We start from the raw sequence: 21,267 nt of genomic DNA, 5'->3' as shown, positions 1-21,267 counted from the left end.
GGTGCAGTAAGAAAGAAGATTGTTTCTCTTTGTCTACCATTAAATCTGAATATATAGCATGCACGGCTGTAGTTCAAGAAGCAATATGGCTGAGAAATTCTCTTCTCTGTCTTGATGTGACTAAGCATGCATATGAGACAACCGTGATCTACTGTGATAACACGGCTGCCATTCTTTTCTTCTCGACAAATATCATACCATGGGCTGTACAAAGAACTGACCATGATCTCTTGCTAGGGGAAGGTATGTATCGGGACAAGATGGTTGGTGAGGTGGGCACAAACACTTTTCATTCCAATCCCTATTGTTGTGGTTGGACCAGACTACATGCCAAGACCCTTTATTCCAAGGGGAGACTGTGCCTATGGCCTCTCTTTCTTAACGCTTACCAGGGTCTTGACTATCTCATCGAAGAGTGGTCTAGTCATGCCTCGGATTCTTGCTTCAACAGGAAAGAGTGGCAGAACTGACTCACAAGCAGGCGGACAAGCATCGTTCTGAACACCATTCTCGAATCCATCCTTGCAATACCTCGCTCTAACAACTTTATCTAGAGATAGTCCTACTTTCTTTAATTCATTCCTATTTCCTCTCCTGTACTTATATTTATCTTGCCTGCGGCAGTTTTGTAATCAATTTCTACTAGGGAGCATGAACTTTCTCTCATCCAGTGAATGAGTTACCTAAAGATCGATGGCATATAAAACGCCCTAATTCAATATAAAATCTGTTATTTCACTTTCAAAATGCCCCGTTCGCACTTGCTTGAGTGAGGCGCAAGCCGTTTTCTTGCTAGGCAAGATAGGTCAACGGATAGCTTGTTGGTTGATATGGGACCCCTTCTCAACTTCATGTGTTTTGTAACTGCCATAAAGCAAGGCCATAGTCCAACATTCCATCCTTTTCCACCGCTGTATTGGCTTCTGCTTCTCGGTCAAAAAGAACTTGCTTCTTTCTCAAATCGGGAACCATTGACCTTAGTGTTCTCTTCGGGCAACTTCAATACCCGCCTCTAGAGAGGATGTGTACATATTGGTCCCCAACCATGCCTTTTGTGCGCCTAACTTGACTCTGCAGCCTAAAAGTAGCCTCAAAGCAGTGGACGAAAGATACCAATGTTAGAGTCAGTTAGCCATCATATCTTGGATTCGATTTCCCAGCCCAAGACTCCCATCTCAGCTATTACTCGGGACATGAATTCACTTTCAAACAACTTGATTGCCTACTATACTATAACAAATAGGTTTTTCTGCGAGGAGTTGAGAATAGATTTGATTTGATATTTGAGCCATTGCTTAGCGCACCGTGAACCGATGAAAAGAGCGTTTGAGTTCTCGTTCGCTCGAGTATTCATGTTGCTATTATTCCGAACCTGCCTCAGGCCCTTGGGATGGGGAACGAATATAGGACCTGGCCAAAGCAAGGGAATCAATGGCCATTCCTAACAAGCTTCTTTCTTGCTTGACTCCATTAACTCAGTTTCCAGTTTCTAAAAAAGAGCAGTTCCCAAGATAGGCACATCGAGATCAAGATGTTGCTGATAGAGAGACAAGTTCTCGACTCCAAGTCTCACCTCTATCTCCAAGAGATCACTCAGCAGCATTATGGTTTACCTTCGCAGCAGCTATTCCTTCCATTTCTGAGCGGTCTAATAATGTCTTTGCTGGTTTCTCATAAGCGTATCTTCTCCCACCCAGCTCGATTCAGCTAAAGCCCACCTTCTTTTTGTAGGATTTCTATTTGTTTCTGTTAGATCTGGCTCGATCCCTTGAATCCACTTATCACTAGCTATCGCAAGATAGGCATGCAGGAGACCTACGCTACGCAAGCCGTTTTTTCGCAAGGTACGAGGAGAAGTATGACGGCTTGAATTGGCGGTACTAGTTCTCGAAAAGAAAAAGGCTCATCCGGCTAAGAAGAGATACTGCACTTTATCAAAAATACGTAGGTAGGGTCGATGCTCTTTCTTTAACTCACGATCGTGCCTCGTCTAACTCATATGCCTCCCTGCTTTATGGTTGATTGAATGAATCTTGTCCGGTAGACTTTATATACTGAGTTTTTGCCTTGATGTGGGCGAAAGGAAAGCGCGCACAGTAAGCGAGAGCAGGGATGAAATGCACTTTAGTTATTACCTTTTCCAATAGTCATATGGTCCTTATTTTCTGACTAGAATAGGGTGTGACAGGAACCTAGTGTTGTCCCTCGGATCAGCCCATGGAAGCAGTGGTAAGAAAACCAAGTCCTTACTTAAGTTAAAGATCTTGTGTGAAGAAGCTCTCATTCTCTAATAGAAGGATTTTATTGTCTTAGAAGATGCAGATAGGCTGATAGCTGGACTATTAGGTATTGCATGATTGATATAACCCTGGCATTTATCATTAAAGTCCGCATCTTGGCTTGGAGGATGTACCGGTAGACTCTTGTCATTTGTCATTTGCCAATATTGGACATTTGGTGAAGGCCGGATGGGGATAGCGCTCACCTGATACTTGGACTCGAAGGGGACCAGGTCGTGTCTCAATATCTTCAGTAGAGTCATTATATGATATATGTCTTTCTTTATAGATTTGGAAATCCGTGTATCAATTGTCCCTGGCTCTCCCTTTTGATAGCCAAGAACAAGACATCTGTGAAAACACTTCACACGAGCTCGGCTGTAAACATTTCCCTCGGCTGGATATTGACATGGAAGCATTTAGATTAGGCTTAGCACTAAAGAACAAAGAATCAAATATGGCACTCCCATAGACAGGAAAGGCTTCAACTAGAAGGGAGAAGAAAGGGAATTTGCTACACTCTTAGTAGTTTGCTACACTCTTAGTAGAAGGCCCTGATATTGAGTTGTGTGAAGAACTCCCTCTATCAGCTCCCTCCCCATCGTCTCCTTCTTCACTTCCCCGGAACATCAGGATTCTTCAATCCTTCTATCTGGCCTCCGTACCCATAGTGGAGTTCCTTGCTACTTTCAATATGAAAAGGAAGATGAGATGGCAAGATTGAAATAAACTCTGATCTTTGGTTATTGATCTTGGTGGCATTTCAGCTTCTCTTCTCCTTTCAGGGCCTATCTGAAAGAGAATCATCCAGTATCTCTTGGTCCTGAATATCAGAATAGGACGAACAAACGGCCTCCGCGGATATCTTTGCTTCGGAACAAAACAACTAGCATTAGGCTCGGTCAACTGGAATGTGTATTATCTATATGGGAGATCTTCCAATTGAGAAGATCCATCGATCTGAGACGAAGAGAAAGGGCCAATGAGACTATTATATGATTTTTCTGAGGATTCGTTATGGAAGCAGATAGCAACAACCATTTCATCAGACATGCGTATTTTTTATTATCCAGTGGACTCTGAGTGGAATAAGTGCTTGTTTCGTTGTCTTAGATGAATATCTTCTCTTCTTTCTCCTTTTATCGTATAGTGAGTAGAAGAAGACTCAGTAATGGGTGGTGTGGGTATTTCCTTTTTCAAAAGAGAAATGCAACTTGAGGAGGCACACCTACGAGCCCAGACTTACTTACGCTATGAAAAGTCAATGGGGGATAAAAGGAAAAGCGATCAGCAAGCTACAAGATTTCACTGCCAAGTTGTTAGGAAGCGGCAGCGTAAAGACTGTTAGGGGTCAATCCTAGATGAAAGGCTTATGTTTCTTGATATGCTACTAAGGCTTTGACACTTTCTTTAGGTATGACACATGAGAATTTCTCGGACCTACCGTAAAGAGTACAGAAAACATTTGTAGAAGGAGTAAGGGGCCTTCCAAATGGAGATGTTTGCAATGTACCATTAGGTAGCTTCACTACACGGGATAAGAGTAAATGAATATGAGAGCCCGAGCGAGCGGTATTAAAGTGATCCTGAAGGTCACCCTCTTACAGAATATCTTAAGTAAAAAGGAATCCCTACTCTTTTTCCATGCCTAAAAGAAAAAGGTATTAATTAGTATGGAGAAATTCTAACTATAGAATTGTTTTCTGAGCCCCTTCTTCAGTATGTCTTCCATATAAGTCTAGTTCTACTCTATTTCCTAATAATGGAGGAGTATATGCTATTGATTCTGACCATTCTGCCCGCCGGCGCTTCACCTCTTTTGGCTTCTGATAGCTTTGCGGACTAGACCAAATTCCTACATCTCATCGTCCTCCGGCATCAATCTCTTTAGCCTTTGTTGGCTCTCCCTCCGTGGCCTTATTAAGGATTGGGGCTCTTTCTAGTGGCTTATTTTCAAATGCATCAAGTTGTATCCCGCCTCCATCTGAGCCTTCATAATCGACCTTATCGGACTCTGTCGACCCTTCCTTAGTAGAAATCCCGTCCCTAGTCCCTGCAATCATGGTAAACAGTTATGATAAATGGAAATATATATAGGGCACTAATTGCCATTTTCAGATCGAAACATACCTAAGAGCGCCAGTCTGGTATTTATTTCATCAGGTATTTCTTCAAGACCTCGTATTCCCTTTCTCACCGAAGCCTTACTCAGTAAAGGGTATGATACTAATAGTACGGTTTGGTTTTCATCACTCTTACCATTACCTGAAATTTCATCTCCTTCTTTGCAACAAAAATCCATCAAAGTACCGAATCATTAGAGCAAGGCTGATAGACTTTACCAACCTTCTTTTTTTTGAATAGTTCGACTTGCGAAAAGCATATAGATAGCTATCAAACGTACTTGACGGAAGTAGATCGCTTCCTCTGCTGCTCCGCAAGTGTGGAATCTTACATTTCTATGTATGAGAATACGAAACCCTAATTAGAACTTCTAATAGGAGAAAGGCGGAATGAATAAGAAAAGCAGTTGCGAGGTGTTGTGATTGAATTGGTTTTCAAAAAAGAGAAAAAATAGACTGTGCTTGCACTTTTTCTCATCGATTAGCCTTGACCTTGGCACCAACGATTGAATATATAGAATATTGCATTACCTTAAACCTTAATAAGTACATTTCTTTTTACTTCTTCGGCTGCCTCATTAGGACTTTCTTCAACTGTCTTCAATGGATTTTATTTTTATATTACAGTATAAGAGAAGCGGAGTACAAATAGTCTTGGAATAGCTAAGTGCCTTCGTATGTATTCATCTGAAAAGCCCCTTTCCAATGAAGTAAAAACTGATGCACAAGTAAGCATCGATCAGCATTTGGGAAGAAAAAGAAAGAAGAGAGGAAGGGAGCAAGCTCCCCTTCTTCTCTTGTGAACTTCTTGGAGTTGCTTTAAGGTTTGGGGTACTCATTTTACTAGATGCAATGCAAATTCTCCTATATATGGCAGGCAAAACGGGATTGAATTATTCAACCATTCCTCCCTTTTCGTCTTGATTGAAATGCCATCTCCAGTAAGCAAGCAAGCAAGAAAACAGATGCGCCTAACGCGTTAGACTCGATCAATAAGAAAAAAGTATGACTTTGACATATATATGATTCCTACTTTTGGTCATACAAGAAGAGACTCACCTTAGGCTTTTGTTCGTAACATTAGTAGTTACTCACTTGGCAAGTAGGACTTTTGCTTATAGGTTCATCCTACTTTTTTCGGATTTGGTGGTGGGTATCTAAATCCTAGAACTAATAACATGTCTATTAATACATAGTTTTGCTCAATGGCAACATTATTACACACACAGCGGAATAACTAGACTCAATCTGCCACAAGGACTCCAACTGGTGAACATCTCCCTAGTAGTCCTGGACATCCTCTAAAAACTCCTCATACACGTTATCTATTACCCATCTAGGATTTTCATTGAATGTAAGGCAAGTGTAAGCTCACCATGCTTAGCAAGTATATCAAAGGGATCTATGAGGCTCAAAGGCTTGACACGGTTTGACTACGGTTCGCAATTTTAGTTGATCAAGTTTTAGCATCCTAAATCACTACTTTAGTGAAGAATCCCAAATCCCAAGTGATAATAATATATAATCAAATTTATATCAATTCCCAACCATCCACAGTAACCACTAATCATTAAGGATCCAGTCCGCTCGTATCCATGAGTACGGCTGTTATAACAGGTCAAATATTTCTACAGAAATTGTACATCTTTACCCACCGAGCCATGATTCCCAATGTTGGGGTTTGCAAAGCCCACAACACCTCTACCTAGGAAGTGTGGCATGGTTTCACTACGTAACCCTTCGCTAGTCACACTAACAAGTCATAGCTACTAAGGTTTCAGCCGTCTAACCGTATGTGGCCCTCCTCTAGGAGTGGCATGCGTGGTCGCGGCATGGTACACACACCCTAGCAGGAAAGGAAACATACCAACTAGTGCCCTCCTCTTGCCCTTACAAAAAGCTACAGACGAGCTAGCACAATCTAGTTAATAGGTTAAAGTCAGAGCCATATGACACTCAGGGTTGTACGAAACCTCCTAGGTGGCCGCTTTAGGATTAAGTCCTTATAGAGAAGCACTAGAGTACTCAACCCCATACTCTAGCCCCCTAATTGTTGCTCAAAAGCTCCATTTTATCACATTGCATAATGCCTTTAGTCATGTTTAACAGTTATTTTATGTTAAGTGTTGCATCATCTATCCAAAATGCATACCCAAACCCTAGGTAACAAGGATATGTGGTATAAGTAATAATCTAGGTAAAGTCCCTAAGGGTATTTCAAATTAGACACATGCATGAATATGAAGTGTAAAGTTCATTGGTAGAAGGGGCCTTTGGTACACTTGCCTTCCTCAAAGTTATCCTGGTACTACTGATCTTCCTGTCAGTCTTCAGTCACCACGACCTGCATACAATCACGTGAGCGATACAATCACCCTCTAAACGTGTTCCAATGCACCAATCAAGCATCCAATCAAATCATTACATGCATACAAATAAACTTCTATTAGAACAGTACACCAAACAGTAGAAACATAGATTAAAAAGCTTATAAAATTATTCTACGTACTACTACGATCACGTGAGCGAAAGAATCACTCAAATCGGACTTAAAACGCAAAAGTTATGCATGAAATAAGCTTTAATGGCATTTCTATAAATAACTCAAACTCATTTTTTGAATTAAAACAATTAAAATCTGTATTTACACGGTTTATGGACTATGCGTACTATTTCTGGAAACTACAGGGACTAGAACGAATAAAAATAGGACTGAAATGTATTTATTTGGAACAGGACTGGACTGTGGGTTGTTTTTCTAGAAACCGAGGGGCTGTTTTGCAAAATAGGCGTGGCTTGACCGCGGCTGCTGACTGGGCTGACACATGGCCTAATCTGGTTGGCGCGGTGCACCACGTGTGTGCGGGCACACGCTGACGTGGCGCGGTGGACCGAGTTCACAGCCGTGGTGGACCGGTTTTGATCCAAACCGGTATGATCAAATCTTGGTTGTCCGGATGGATCCGACAGCGTGGGACGCATGGGACGACCTCCCACCGGCAGCACAGTATCTTCGGCAAGCCCTCCATGGCTGGCGGCGACTGGTGCTCCATGGCGAACACCAATATGGCTTTTCGGACCGTTCTGATCGAAATCGAATACACGTACATGAACTACAGGCGCTCGCGAACACAATGGGGTGCAAACCATGGGCGGGGAATGCACCGAAGCGATGGTCCCACAGTGGCACCATGGCCGACGTGGCTAGAGGTTGCCAGTATGGCGTTCCAGTGTGCTATTCTATGAATAGAGGCACGGGGAGAATGAGCAGCTCACTGTGAGGTCAAAGGAAGGGGTCACGGCATCCGAGAAGGCTCCGAAGGTGCGGGTCGATGGTGGCGGCAACTAGAGAGAGAAGAAAGGGTGCGGGTGAGTGAAATCCGAGCGTTGGGTTACCAAAACGATGAATTGAGGGTATCTACAGTTGCGTCGGGTCACGGCAAAGCTCCAGGAGGCATCGGCAACGGCGATTGAGGCGCGGGAACGATGGGTTGCCAGCGGCGGTGAGTGAGCTTGAGTACGAATAGAGGAAAGGGGAGAGGGAGGGGTTTGGCTCAGTGCTTTATAGGCCAGACGGCACTATGGTAGAAGGAAAGGAGGGTGGCGCTAGGGCGGAATTGGTCGCCTTCCCTGCATGCATGACGGTGGCAACTTGCCGTGCTTAGTAGCGCCATCACCGGGCGGCGAAGAAGGAAAGAGAGCGCATGGGGAAGAAAAGAAGGGAGATGACAAGCGCTGACGAGCAGGTCCCACGTCACAGCGAGAGGAAAGGAGAGAGAGCGGGCGTGCGGGCGGCTGATGGACGGGGCCAGCGACGCAGTGAGAGAGAAGGGAGCAGGCGCGTGCGGGCATCACACGCTGTGGTGAAGGCCGAAGCAGGCCGTGGGGGCTGAGCTGGGCAGCGCGGTGTGAGCAGCAGGCTCACGCATGGGCTCCGAAGCAGGCCGCAAACATCGGACCACGAGCGGAGCAGGCCGATGCGGGAAGGAAAAGAGAAGGGAGGGGCGGCTGGGCCGCCAGCAGGCCAAAGCCGGGAAGGGAAGGAAGGAAGGCCAGGCCGGTTCTAGGGCTGGGCTGAAAAGGGAAGAAAAGAAGATATTTCAAAATCAAATTCTTTTCCATTTCTAGTTTTCAAATCCAAGCCAAATTCAAATGAGCTTTGATTTCAACTTCAAACAATCTAGCCCTAAATTGAACCAAAAACAATATGCTTCGGCATGAATACAACAAACATGTTTTTAAACCTTATAGTTAATTTTAATTAATCAAAATTTATTATTTGGCCTAGGTTAAAAATACATAGAAAATTAAATAAATGCTCAAAGTTAATTACTAATTTGTAAATAATATTTTAGGTTGTTACATTCGTCCAAGTTGTCTATCCATTCGGGTAGTAATAAGATGTATCAAGATTTAAAAACCCATTTTTGGTGGACAAAGATGAAGAAGGAAATCGCCGCCTATGTTGCTTGGTGTGATACTTGTAGTAGGGTCAAGGCAAATCATCTGAAACCTACTGGATTGCTCCAACCTTTATCTGTTCTAGGATGGAAGTGGGAGGAGATCAGCATGGATTTTATTGTTGGACTCACACCCACTCAAAAGGGCTTTGACTCAATATGGGTAATTATGGACCGATTGACAAAGTCTATGCATTTTATTCGGGTTAGCACCCGCTACTGACCTCATGAATACGCAGCATTGTATATCATGCATATAGTGCATCTACATGGGATACCTAGAACCATTGTGTCAGATAGAGGATCCCAATTCACTACTCGATTTTGGTAGCACTTGCACAAGCAGTTAGGTACCAACCTAGTTCGAAGCTCAACATATCACCCTCAGACCTCTGGGTAGACTGAGCGTGTAAATCAAATCTTAGAAGATATGTTGAGAGCATGTGTGATTGCTTCCAAGGGTTCATGGGTAAAATGGCTACCTTTAGCAGAGTTTTCCTACAACAATAGTTATCAAGCATGCATCAAGATGGCTCCTTTTGAGGGCTTGTATGGTAAAAAATGTAGAACTCCTTTGAATTAGGTTGAGCCTAGAGAAAAGAGATAATATGGCATTGATTTTGCCACAGAAGCTAAAGAACAAGTATGTATTATCCAACAATATATGAAAGTCGCTCAGTCTAGGCAAAAGAGCTATGCCGACAAGAGAAGAAGGCCTATCGAATTTGAGGTAGGTGACTACATATACCTCAAAGTATCACCCATCAAAAAGGTGCAACGGTTTGGTGTGAAAAGGAAACTAGCACCTAGATATGTAGGCCCATACAAGATCATCGAGTGAAGTGGAAGGGTAGCTTACAAGCTCCAGTTACCTCTAGAGATGCAAGCCATATTCAATGTCTTTCATGTTTCTCAACTTAAAAAGTGCCTTCGCATACCTGATGAAGCCATTGAACCCACCAATATTAAGCTCCAATCATATTTGACTTATGAAGAAAAACACATCCAAGTGTTGGAAGAAATGGAAAGAGTGACCTGAAGCAAGATCATCAAGTTCTACAAAGTGGTGTGGAATAACCACAGCGAACAAGATACCACGTGGGAACGAGAGGATTATCTACGTGAGGTCTATCCTGCTTTTTATAAAAAAAAATGGTAGGTCTTTCAAATCTTGGGACGAGATTTCTATAAGGGAGGAAGGGGCTATAACACCCTAGTCTTAAGCATGCATTTGGCACTTGCATTTCATGAGCACAAGCATCATCCAAGCATCCATGAGCATGAGCATGTGAAGTTTCATTTCATTCACCTTCTCTTTATCACATGTGGTGTTGCTTATATACTTACATATGCTTGTGATCATGTGTGACCAATGTAATAAATGGTTGTGAGGTCACAAAAAACACCTTAGAGATATTAAACCCTGACGGCACACATGGTAAAAGTGATACGCAAGCCATCGGGTCCCACAGGTCAGATGGAGATGGGCTATTGGGTCCCACAGGTCGGATGGAGATGGAGAATGGTCCCATAGGTAACCGTTGGGTCCCATAGGTCAGATGGAGATGGAGAAAGGTCCCATAGGTACACGTGACACATAAGCTGTTGCGTCCCATAGGTCAGATGCAGAAGGACCGAGTGGAGACTTTTATGATGAATTACAAGCGTCAAGTGACACACAAGCCATCAGGTCCCACAAGTCAAATGGAGATGGGCCATCGGGTCCCTAGGTCGAATGGAGATGGAGAATGGTCCCATAGGTACACGTGACACATAAGCCATTGGGTCCCACAGGTCAAATGTTGAAGGGTCTCATAGGTACACGTCAGATGGAGAATGGACCAAGCAAAGACTTTTATGACAAATTGCAAGCATCACGGATGAGTAACTATAGGTCCCATAGGTACACATTAGATGGAGAAGGATCCCACAGGTACACGTCGCATGGAGACAGGATCGAGCGGAGACTTTTATGATAAATTGCAAGCGTCATGGATGATTAACTATAGGTCTCATAGGTACATGTCAGATGGAGAAAGTACCAAGTGGAGATCTTTGACAAAGCACCATTCATTACAGATCAAATATTGTTCGTTACAGATGTGTAATTAGTTCAACAACGAAGACTTGTTCGTCATAGTATTAAAGGATATCATCATAGATGAGTCACGCGAGTGATCTGTGATGAAATTCTATGCTCTTCTGTGATGTTTTTATGACGATGCCTGATTTCGTCATAGATAGAGAGGGTTGAAGGATCATCACTAGTGATCTATGATGAAACGGAAAAAAATTTCATAAAAAGCTATCTTCTATGACGGTTTTGAAATCGTCATTAAGATTTTCATCATAGAAGTGGATATTTCTAGTAGTGTGAGGTGCAAAGACTAGACAGGGCTGTCACCACCTACTAGCACCCACAACAAACCGTGCGACAAGTGGTAATCAAAGGCAAGATAGTGTATAAGCACCACGCTTATACCTTCTCTCACTACTCTAATTGCGTACACACAAATCAACTAGAGCACCCTATGACAGGTAGTGATCGTAGTACTCATGTGGGCTTGGATCATAATCTAGTATGTAACAATTGTATGATAAAAATGGATCATAACAACACTATAACAAGGATTACACAAAGTAAATATTGAGTAAAGTAAAGTAAGAATAATATATTAAATAAGCAAAGTTTGCTAAGAAAGGAAAGGTACAAGAGCTATACTAGACTGCCCAGAAGACAACACCGGAAACCCCGAGCAAGCTCGACTCGACTCTAGCTCCCACACTAGACTACACTACTAAGAGAGTGGAACTACACTAATCTTCACTTGTAACTTGAATGCACCATGAATGGAGAGGGCGGTGTGACCCTCTATTTATTGGTGGAGGTGGATCCTGGCACCTCCATCAAGCACCATTGGATCAAACCTCCATTAAATCAAGGGTTGAGATCATTGGAGTGCATGGAGGCATGCACTAAGATGGTGCGTGGAAGATGGACATTGATTGACACCATAGTAGTGTAACACCTCGGGTGTTACGAGCTCGCATAGCACCTAGGTTAAGGCCTTGGAGAATCTAGCAAAATAAGTTTTTGAGTTTTAAAATTTTAAAACACACGTGAAATGAAAATTCTAACAAAAAGAATAAAATAGTAGTTTAAATGGTTTGGTATGGAAAACAATCTCTGCAAACAAAAATAAAATATGGTTTGTGTATGGCGCTTATGTAAAGATGATGAGCAAATAGTGAAGATGAGAATGCAACTTTAATTTTGGAAAGTGAATATTGTTAACAAGTGTTTTTGGGAGCTCAAAAATCGTATCCAAAATTTAAATAGAACTTTTCGTTGAATCGGCAAAAAGTTGAAATTATAGTTAAAGTGTCATTTTTGGCAAATTATATTGAGCAAAATAGTTAAATAGTGCCATAGTATTTGCTCCTATGGGTTAGTATGAAGTATGGACGATTGCGTGAAATACTTGCTGGTTGGAATTGATAGGGTTTAGGCCTCTTAAAAATTATGGCAAAAGTGTTAGTGGTTGTTTAGTTCTAATTGAACCCTTGCCCTTTTCTAAATTCGAAAAGGAATGTAGACAATGATATTTTAGCAATTGAATTCTAGCTAAAACACTTAATCACTAGCTCCATGATTTTGTAGTGTTAGTTGCCTCTAAGTGAGTACTTTAGCATGGTGAAGTCCACGGATGAGTTGGAGTTGTCATGGCATCGTAGAAATTGCCCTAACTTTGTTAGAACTCATTGTCGATCTTGTTTCGGGCTTCGGTCGTGAATAGGCGTTCGGCACGATGAGCTCATGTTGGCATCTTTCTATCCCCCTCTCTGGTTGCTCTCTGGCCATGGATAGGGGAATCAGTTGGGCCTCAATTATGAACGTTAGAAGCTTTTGCTTTGCTTTAAAATACGTGCATGTCACCAATAACAGTCGCTCGGTCTGAGTTTGTGATCACCGCGGGCACAACACTGTTGGCGCTAGGCTCACATCATGACCGAGCTACGGACATAGGCTAGCTCATGCGCTAGGCCGATGCCACGCTGCGCCCTGGCCTTGCATTGGCTGACCCAGCTGGCTATGGTCTGGTCCCACTACCACGATGTGCGCGCGCCAACATCCAGCCGCCGAGCTGTGCACGTGGTTGAGATGGAGCTACGGCTATTGCCGCCTTGCCATCATGGCACTCGCCTCGCCCTTCATTTTACCTACCACGTCGAGTCTCTGAGCATGTGCCGTTGCCCGCCACGTCTAGGTCGACGACCCTAGTCACAGCGGTGATCGGATGACTCCCTGCCTCACTTGACCTCGCTAGCCGACGCTGGGGAGCCATGCTCGGGTTTGGCCAAGCCATTACAAATGCTTCGTGCCAAGCCTCAAGGTCTCATCGTCCGTACGCACAGGCTCGTACTACTGTAACCATCGAGCAGAGCCACCCATCTTAACTTGCTCAGGTTCGCTCGTGTGCCCTCTCCATGACCGCATGGTGTGTTGAGCCACCGCTCCTCCTTTCTTCCTAGTGCCAGTGGCTTTGCCATATAATTCCTCGCTCTAGTGGGTAGCTTAGGAAGTAGGCTAGCCGTCTCTTCCCCCTCAAGCTCGGTCATGCCCTACCGACCGACAATTTGGCCTTTTGCTCATCGTCGGTCATGGGCGCCGTCGAATCGGTAGGTTGGGAGGTAAGGAATGTAGGAGTGGTAGCAGTTCGATTGCTCGTAACCCTAAGCTCACCTTGACTCCCTCTATTCAGTGCTTGTGCTATTTTGGCTAGGATGCTCATCGACAGCGTGGTGATGCGTCGATGTCCATCGTGGAGCACCGCCGTCCGGCTCAGTCATACATGGCCAGCACCGCATGGGGCCTCTCCCACTTCATGGATGCATTGGCTGTACTCGTGGTATGTCACTGGTGCTCGCACACCACGTTTCCTCCCCCTCTGTCCTCCTCTCTCGTCGGAACGATCGCGCCACTGCTACAGGTAGTCGCTCACCGCTGTAGCTCGCACTAGTGTGCCTCTGAGCCCCTAACCGCCACCCATCTTGGCATGTTTAGCCGTAGATGGCGACCGACCCACCAAATGGGTCCACATAGGCCCCTGGTGGCTGGCGTGGACGCCCAGTGCCGCCGCTCACCATGCCACCATGCACAGGGTGGCAGGGGGTGCGCGCGGGGAACTTTGGAAAAATCCAGGGGGTTAAGTGAATTCGCCAGAGAAAGGAAGAAATAGTATTGGGACTTAGTCATGGTTCGAGAAAAGTCTGAGGGCTCATTTGCTAAAGTGCCAGCACGCGGGCTCCCCGTCATGGGTTGTCTCTTGCGTGGGCCTTGCCCCGCGCTGGGCCACTGGGTTGCCAGGCCGAATTGGTTGCCGCCAGCCCCTTTTCCTTTTCTAAGCATTTTCCAATTTAGTTTCTAAGGCAAACTTGTAAATTCAAAATAAATTTGTGTAGTTGACCAAAGATGGTGAAACTAATTTTGTTAGGTTCCTAAAATCATGCTCTATCTGCCAGTATAACTTGTTCACATAGTGTCATAGTATTTTTAGGAGCTATTTAATTAATTCAAGATGCTTAATATGGTTAAGACATAAACTTGTAGGAACTATTGTGATAAAGTGGTGATAGTGTTGGCTCTAAAACTTTTACAGTAAATCCCCAACATTATTAGGTGCTCACTGTAATTTTTCTAGCTCCATAATAATTAGTTTGCTAAGATAGCTAATGAGCCTTAGTGAGAATATATATTAAATCAAAGAAATGAAATAAAGAAACACCTTGAATTGTAGGACTAAAACGCTTTTCGGGAAACGACGCCTTATTCTGCAACATGGATACGTAGCCTAGTGCATTAGCCGTTTTAAGCTAGCTCGTTAGCTTGTGAGGCATAATCGTATTTTTAAGTTTATGGGTTGTTGTTGATTAATTACGCCTCTGTGTTGCATCCACGTATATAATATGAACAACAATGGATTCCAGAGTCATCTGGAGTAGTAGAAAAGATGGTGCCTTGGTGATCGTGTTGCCACGATGGAATGCTAACTTTTGGTTATATCTTACCCAGGCAAGCTCCGGTGCACAACCCCTATTATTTTGCACTTTATCTTATGTTTGTGCATTAAGTTTTAAGGAGTTGAATAAAACCCACTTGTATATATATATATATATATATATATATATATATATATATATATATATATATATATATATATATATATATATATATATATATATATATATCTTTATCCTATGAGTCCTACTAGTATGTTAAGATCATGTAGATTGCTATATATCTTTATCCTATGAGTCCTACTAGTATGTCAAGATCGTGTAGATTGCTATGCTTAAGAATTTTGGTAGAAGTTGAGTGATTACCTGTCACTTGCAAGAGATAGAAAAGATATTATTGTGGTTATTATCATATTACTATCACATGAAATATATATATCAGGATGATAATTGGAGACCGGGTGGAATGGTACTTTAGATCTGGACATGGTTAGGCATTCGAGAGAGGCTCGAGTTGCATTTGTTCTGCCTGTGTCGATTGAGGGTCGTCCGTTGCTATGGATGGTAGTCAGGTCATAGACTTATTATCCTAAGCACATACTTGCTTATGGGAGCGAGAAGGCTCGTTACACTCTTGTCGTGGGTTCCGGCTCTTTCCGGACTGAATGATTGGAGGCGGGGAAAGGTGGAGGTCTAAGCACCATATTGACACCGGGTCTCAAGTGTGGGGGCTTAGATTCAAAGTTTGGATGGGGACCTAGACCCCTCGACAGGAGTGGAATGGGTTGGTCTCGTTTGTGCCTAGGGTACAAGCAAGGTGTATGTTTCAGGATACCCAGCTGGGATACATTGATTTGCGAATCGTCGTTTCTCTGAGACGGTACCAACTTGGCTATGGTCTAGCACCATAGTAAGAACTGGAATACAAAAGATGGTAAAATGGTTCTGATTGCTTACCAACTCCTTGAAAGTAGCATAGGTGCTTACATATAATGGTTAGTTAATGAACTAATGCTTCATGTAGATGCAATAACCCACAAGCTAGATAGCCTTGCATATCCTTGGAGTCTTTTATTTTCTTCTTGTCGGGTAAGTCTTGCTGAGTACAATTGAGTACTTAGGATTTTATTCCCCCTGTTGCAGGTGACCAGAGGATACATAGAGCTGACTCTTGTGTGTGGAAACTTTCTGGTGGACTCAAAAAGGATTCCTTTCACGCTACGGTCATAATGTTTATTTATAACCTTCACTAAAGGTTTTTATAAGAAAAGATATAAAATCTGCTAGCATATCTTGTAAATAAATGGTCATTATGTTTAATGCTTCACTAGTTCAGTAAATTAATCTTTGTTTCCACTGTAACTCTGATCATATGTTGTTCTCCGCTGCAAGATAAAAATATGAACCTAAAATGTATAAACTCTTTTACAAGTAAAACTGTCTTAATTCTACTATTGTATTCAACTTGTTTAAGTACTCTAATGTTGTAATAAAGTGATGTAAGAAATGGTTAAGAATGTTGTAAGCTTTATTCTCTCATTTATGATCCTGACGGAAGAATGTAGATTTTCGAGTTCTCCCTTGGGGTGTGCTCGACGGAATGGCACGATTTAGTGCACTCTCTTGGGTACTTAGTGCCTAATGGAAGACAAGTACTCTTGGGAGGGCATTAGATTAGACGGTTCTGCCACAAGTAGCGTCGGTCGACTCCCCTATGACAGGTGGGATATGTCTCCCCCTTCTAGAAGGATGGCCCACTGTCATAATGTATGTTTGGCCACCTTTGTCATGTTGGATGCTTCTTTATGGGCCCATGAATCCATGTGACTTCATCTTCCACCTTGAGAGAAACACAAGTGTGATCCAAGGGTGGGAATTGTCTTTAGGGTACTTCACATGGATCCTGCCACCGTGGCAGGGCCTGGTGGGTCCATAGGGTGGTCGGCAGACCCCCATATGGTGGGTCCACAGGCTCATTTTCTCTAGTTTTGTGATATCCTGCATACACATGCTAAAAGTACAAGTGGAACTTGTTATTGGTAAAATATGCTATGTCATGTCATTCTCCCTTTGTTCCGAGGTTGTTGACGATGTTCTGAGAGTGTAACTTTTGTGACATTTTCACCGGTCAACAACCAACATAATAAATTGTTAATTTTCTTGTCGGTGTGGTCATCACTGTCAAATAATTGTTACTTTTTGGTCGGCCAAAACCAACAGGATAATTATATTGCATCACAATAGAGCTATATATATAATTTATAAACAAAAGAGGATAAATTCAATACAATTTTGACATTAGCATATAATTTGCAAATTGTTTCAATTGGCATGAAGAAATTCAATTACACTATAAAATATAGTGAACTATTTCCAAGATTTTCTATAACTGATATTTCATTATCTTGTAGTATTTGTAAGGTTTTGTCAAAATTTGAAGTTCATACGAGTTCAAAATCGATGTGAGGTGTGCAAACTTCAAAGTTTGACATGAGTACATCTTCATTAAAATTATTTGAATTTTTTATGCAATAAGCATATACCAAAATCATGTTGTCATGCGAGTTAGTAGATTTTCCTAAACAAGTTTATATATTGTTACATTTATAGATGGTAATGCAACAAACAATTGCAATAACAACTAAATTTGGTCAAATAATTCCGCAAATTGACACAACAACATATTTTGGGTCCACAAGTATTTCATAAAAAATTCAAGCATTTTTAAGAAATTGGGACTATACATCCTTCATAAATAGAAACATCTCTCACTTAGTCATATAACTATACTATGTGCGAGACGTATCCATTTGTGAATAATGCGTTATACCACTTTGTTAAAATCATTTGAAAATTTTATGCAATGATTGTACATCAAAATCATGTTGTCATGCAAGTTTGTAGATTTTTCTAACCAAGTCTAGATATTACTATATTTATTATATGGTAATTCAACGAATAATTACAATAATAAGTAGATTTTGATCAAAAAATGCCGCAAATTGACACAACGACAGACTTTGGGTCCATAAGCATTTCATAAAAATTCAAGCAATTTTAATAAAGTGCGACTATACATCCTTCACAAATAAATACATCTCTCACTTAGTCATATAACTATGTGCAAGACGTATCCATTTGTGAACAATGTACAATACTGCTTTATTAAAATTATTTGAAATTGTCATGCAATAATTGTACATCAAAATCATGTTGTCATGAAAGTTTATAGATTTCCTAACAAAGTCTAGATATTATTACATTTATTATATGGTAATTCATCGAATAATTACAATAATAACTAAATTTGATCACAAAATTCAGCAAATTGACATAATAACGTATTTTGGATCCATAAGCATTTCATAAAAATTCAGGCAATTTTAATAAAGTGAGACTATACATCCTTCACAAATAGAAACATCTCTCACTTAGTCATATAACTATGTGTGAGATGTATCTGTTTGTGAACAATGACCAGGTTAATTAGGAATTTTCCTATCGGTTATTTAATTCCCATGTGTGTTTTCTATGAATTGTCAAGATAATATTAATTTTCATGTGTCTTTTCTAAAAACCGTCAAGATAATGTTAATTATCCTGATAGTTTATGCAATAACCGTCAAAAATTTTGAAACCTTTAGGGAATTTGACGTTTCAAGTAGTGAGAGGCTGATATGGCAATTTGATGTGCCTACAAATCTTGGTTATTACTAGGGATGAAAATGGTACGGATATTTTCCGACCGTATTCGAAACCGAATCCGTTTAGAGGGGTTGAGATCTGTCCGTATCCGAGTCCGGATATCCAACATCCGATACCGTATCCGTATCCGAATACTCAAATCGCATATTTATGATGTCGATATCAATCATATCCTATCCGACATAGTTGACACTATCCGTATTCGAATCCGAATCTGGACAGAAATATGAAAACAAATGTAATATCGGTGATATCCGTCCGTATCCGATCCATTTTCATCCCTACACACTGCAGACATTTCAGCATGTGTATAGGCTTGATTTGTGCCAAACAAGAATAACTGTTTAATCCTTTGGCACACAAAGAATTGCAATAGCAACCAATACCGATACATACTCAATTTGAGACGATGAAGTCTGTCATCTATTCATTGATCTTTTAAGGTATTAATTAATCTTGGTTATTACTCAATTTGCATATCTAGGAAGTTGCTACCCGTTACAACGGCAACTATTACATCATGATAGTCTGTTTTGATGATCTTCTGATCCATCATAAGCCACAGAAAATCATAAGATCAACAGATGACATGGCCTGGTTCAGTCTTGTAGTCTGCCGCACAACTTGCTGGATCCTCTGCAGATCAACACGTACGCCAAGGCATCTTCTTCATACAAAGTTGTCATGGATGGCCGTGCTCGCTTCTGCTGGCTAAGGCTACGCCTACGGCTGCAGCACCCGCAAGGCACAACTGCACAGGAACTTTACTGTAACTGTGTCTTGCGGCTGCTGCCCGCAGCCGCAGCAAGCACAGCTGATCATGCTGGATATGATACCACGAATAAATTATTTTTCTTGATTTATTTGTCAAAGAACAAATAGCATAAGCTGGTCCCTATAATGTGCTAGTAGATGGGAGTTATGTCATGCTCCCATACTGCTTACAGCCTTGACTCATGCTATACAAACTTACAATGTTACATGTATATTTGGAGTATTGCATAACAGTTGTGTAATTTGTATGTACTATCAATACGTGTGCATGCTTTATTCCTTATTAGTCTTTCTTATATAGATGACTTCATGTATGTAGACTATATATAATTGTCTCTGATCCGTACGTTATTTAGGTAGTTGATTCATCATGCGACCGGGTAGGAGGCTTGCTGGGCGACACCGCAGGCGTTTGTGCCTCTCTCGAGCCTGAGGTATCCTCCCTCTCCCCAGCTCTGCCCCCACTGGTTCTTGAGCAGCCAGTACGGGGTCCCATCCTCCGCCGTGCCGTAGCCTACCGCCGTGACGGCATGGTAAGTTGGGCGTGCCGCAGGTGGCCGCGGTCAACACCCCGCTACTGTAGAACTGGAAGTTGTTATGCGCGTCGATAGCCACGGCCACCGGCTGGTTGGCGACGGCTGCGGCGAGCGCTGCCTCGTCGCCGCTTGGCACGTCCTGGAAGCTGCTGATGGTGACCACCGGCTGGACCGACGACGGGCACGTGCCCTGTGCAGCGGTGTACGGGAAGGCGTCCTCGGTGGTGAGGCCGCCGTTGCTGATGATATACTGGAAGGCGTTGTCAATGTAGCCGCCGTTGCAGCCATTGTTCCCATCGGTGTCGCAGTCCAGCACCTGCTGCTCCGATAGCGACACCAGGTTGCCCGTCGTGATCTGGTGGATGCCCTCCACGGCCGCCACTGCAGCGAATGCCCAGCAACAACCTGCACATACATGCATGCATTTTATTTGCAGTAAGGACGATCGATGAGATGGTACGTAGATGTCTAGAAGATGTACTATTGTATCAAATATAAATTATCAAATACGTAAATGGTTACCACATTGGCCCTGGTTCTTGATGCCGGTGACTGCACCTTTCTGCCTCCAGTCAACCGCCTGCTGGTCGGCGTCTGAAAGAGTAAGGTTCTCGTACTTAAAACCGGACGTCTTCTTTGCCCCTGCCGGCACTGCCTTGAAGCCAGTGTACATGGCCACGAACTCGTCGTTGGTCATGTCAGCGAACTCGTTGATCGCCAGCTGATAGCTGTTGCGTCCCGCGGCATTGGACCTGTCAACAAAATCGGCATTCGCCTTGAATACCTGGAACCGGCGCGCCTTCTCGGCCTCGTCCTTATAGGTGCGGCCATGCTCCGCCATCCACTGCTGGTGCCTCACTTTCATGGCCTCCACGCCATAGCCACCGGTGGAGGTGGACAGGTCTCGGGCCTCGACAATCGTGGTTATCACAGCAAGAATTGTCAGGCCCGCTGTGAACATGATCACAGTTTTGTTGCCAATGGAGGATGCCATGATAGCTAGTTGCAACTACCAGACGTACTCCAAGTGTACCTGGCTATCTAGCTATATGGAATGCAGACGTGCCTCTGTGTGTAATGTGTTGTCACTGCTAGCTAGTGTATTGCTTGTGTGCAGTCTAAGGGCACCAAGACGGGGGTTTATATAGAGAGCTTGATGAGCGGCGATGAACTAACCAACTCGCGGAAGCCGGAACTCCCTTCTATGCCCCGGTCATCAGGTCACTGGTACTAACTTATACGTCAGTTCATGTCCATGTCAATCGTCAAAGATCTTCAAATTGAAAGTGTCCATCCAACGTATACGTCGGTTAATGTTGGCATCAGCTGTCCAGCAGATTCTGCAGCTGTCGAGAGTCTTACAGAACTTTAG

The 21,267-nt window shown here is 42.8% G+C and overlaps 1 pseudogene; it reads right to left on the bottom strand.

The window, feature by feature from the left end:
* Positions 1-19,727: 19,727 nt before the first annotated feature.
* On the bottom strand, positions 19,728-20,889 carry LOC136484985 (senescence-specific cysteine protease SAG39-like; annotated as a pseudogene).
* Positions 20,890-21,267: the final 378 nt, after the last annotated feature.

Source organism: Miscanthus floridulus, chromosome 10 (assembly GCF_019320115.1).
Source record: "Miscanthus floridulus cultivar M001 chromosome 10, ASM1932011v1, whole genome shotgun sequence".
Lineage (NCBI taxonomy): Eukaryota > Viridiplantae > Streptophyta > Magnoliopsida > Poales > Poaceae > Miscanthus > Miscanthus floridulus.
Note: the sequence above shows the minus strand (reverse complement) of the source record. Positions and strands in the feature narration are given on the sequence as shown.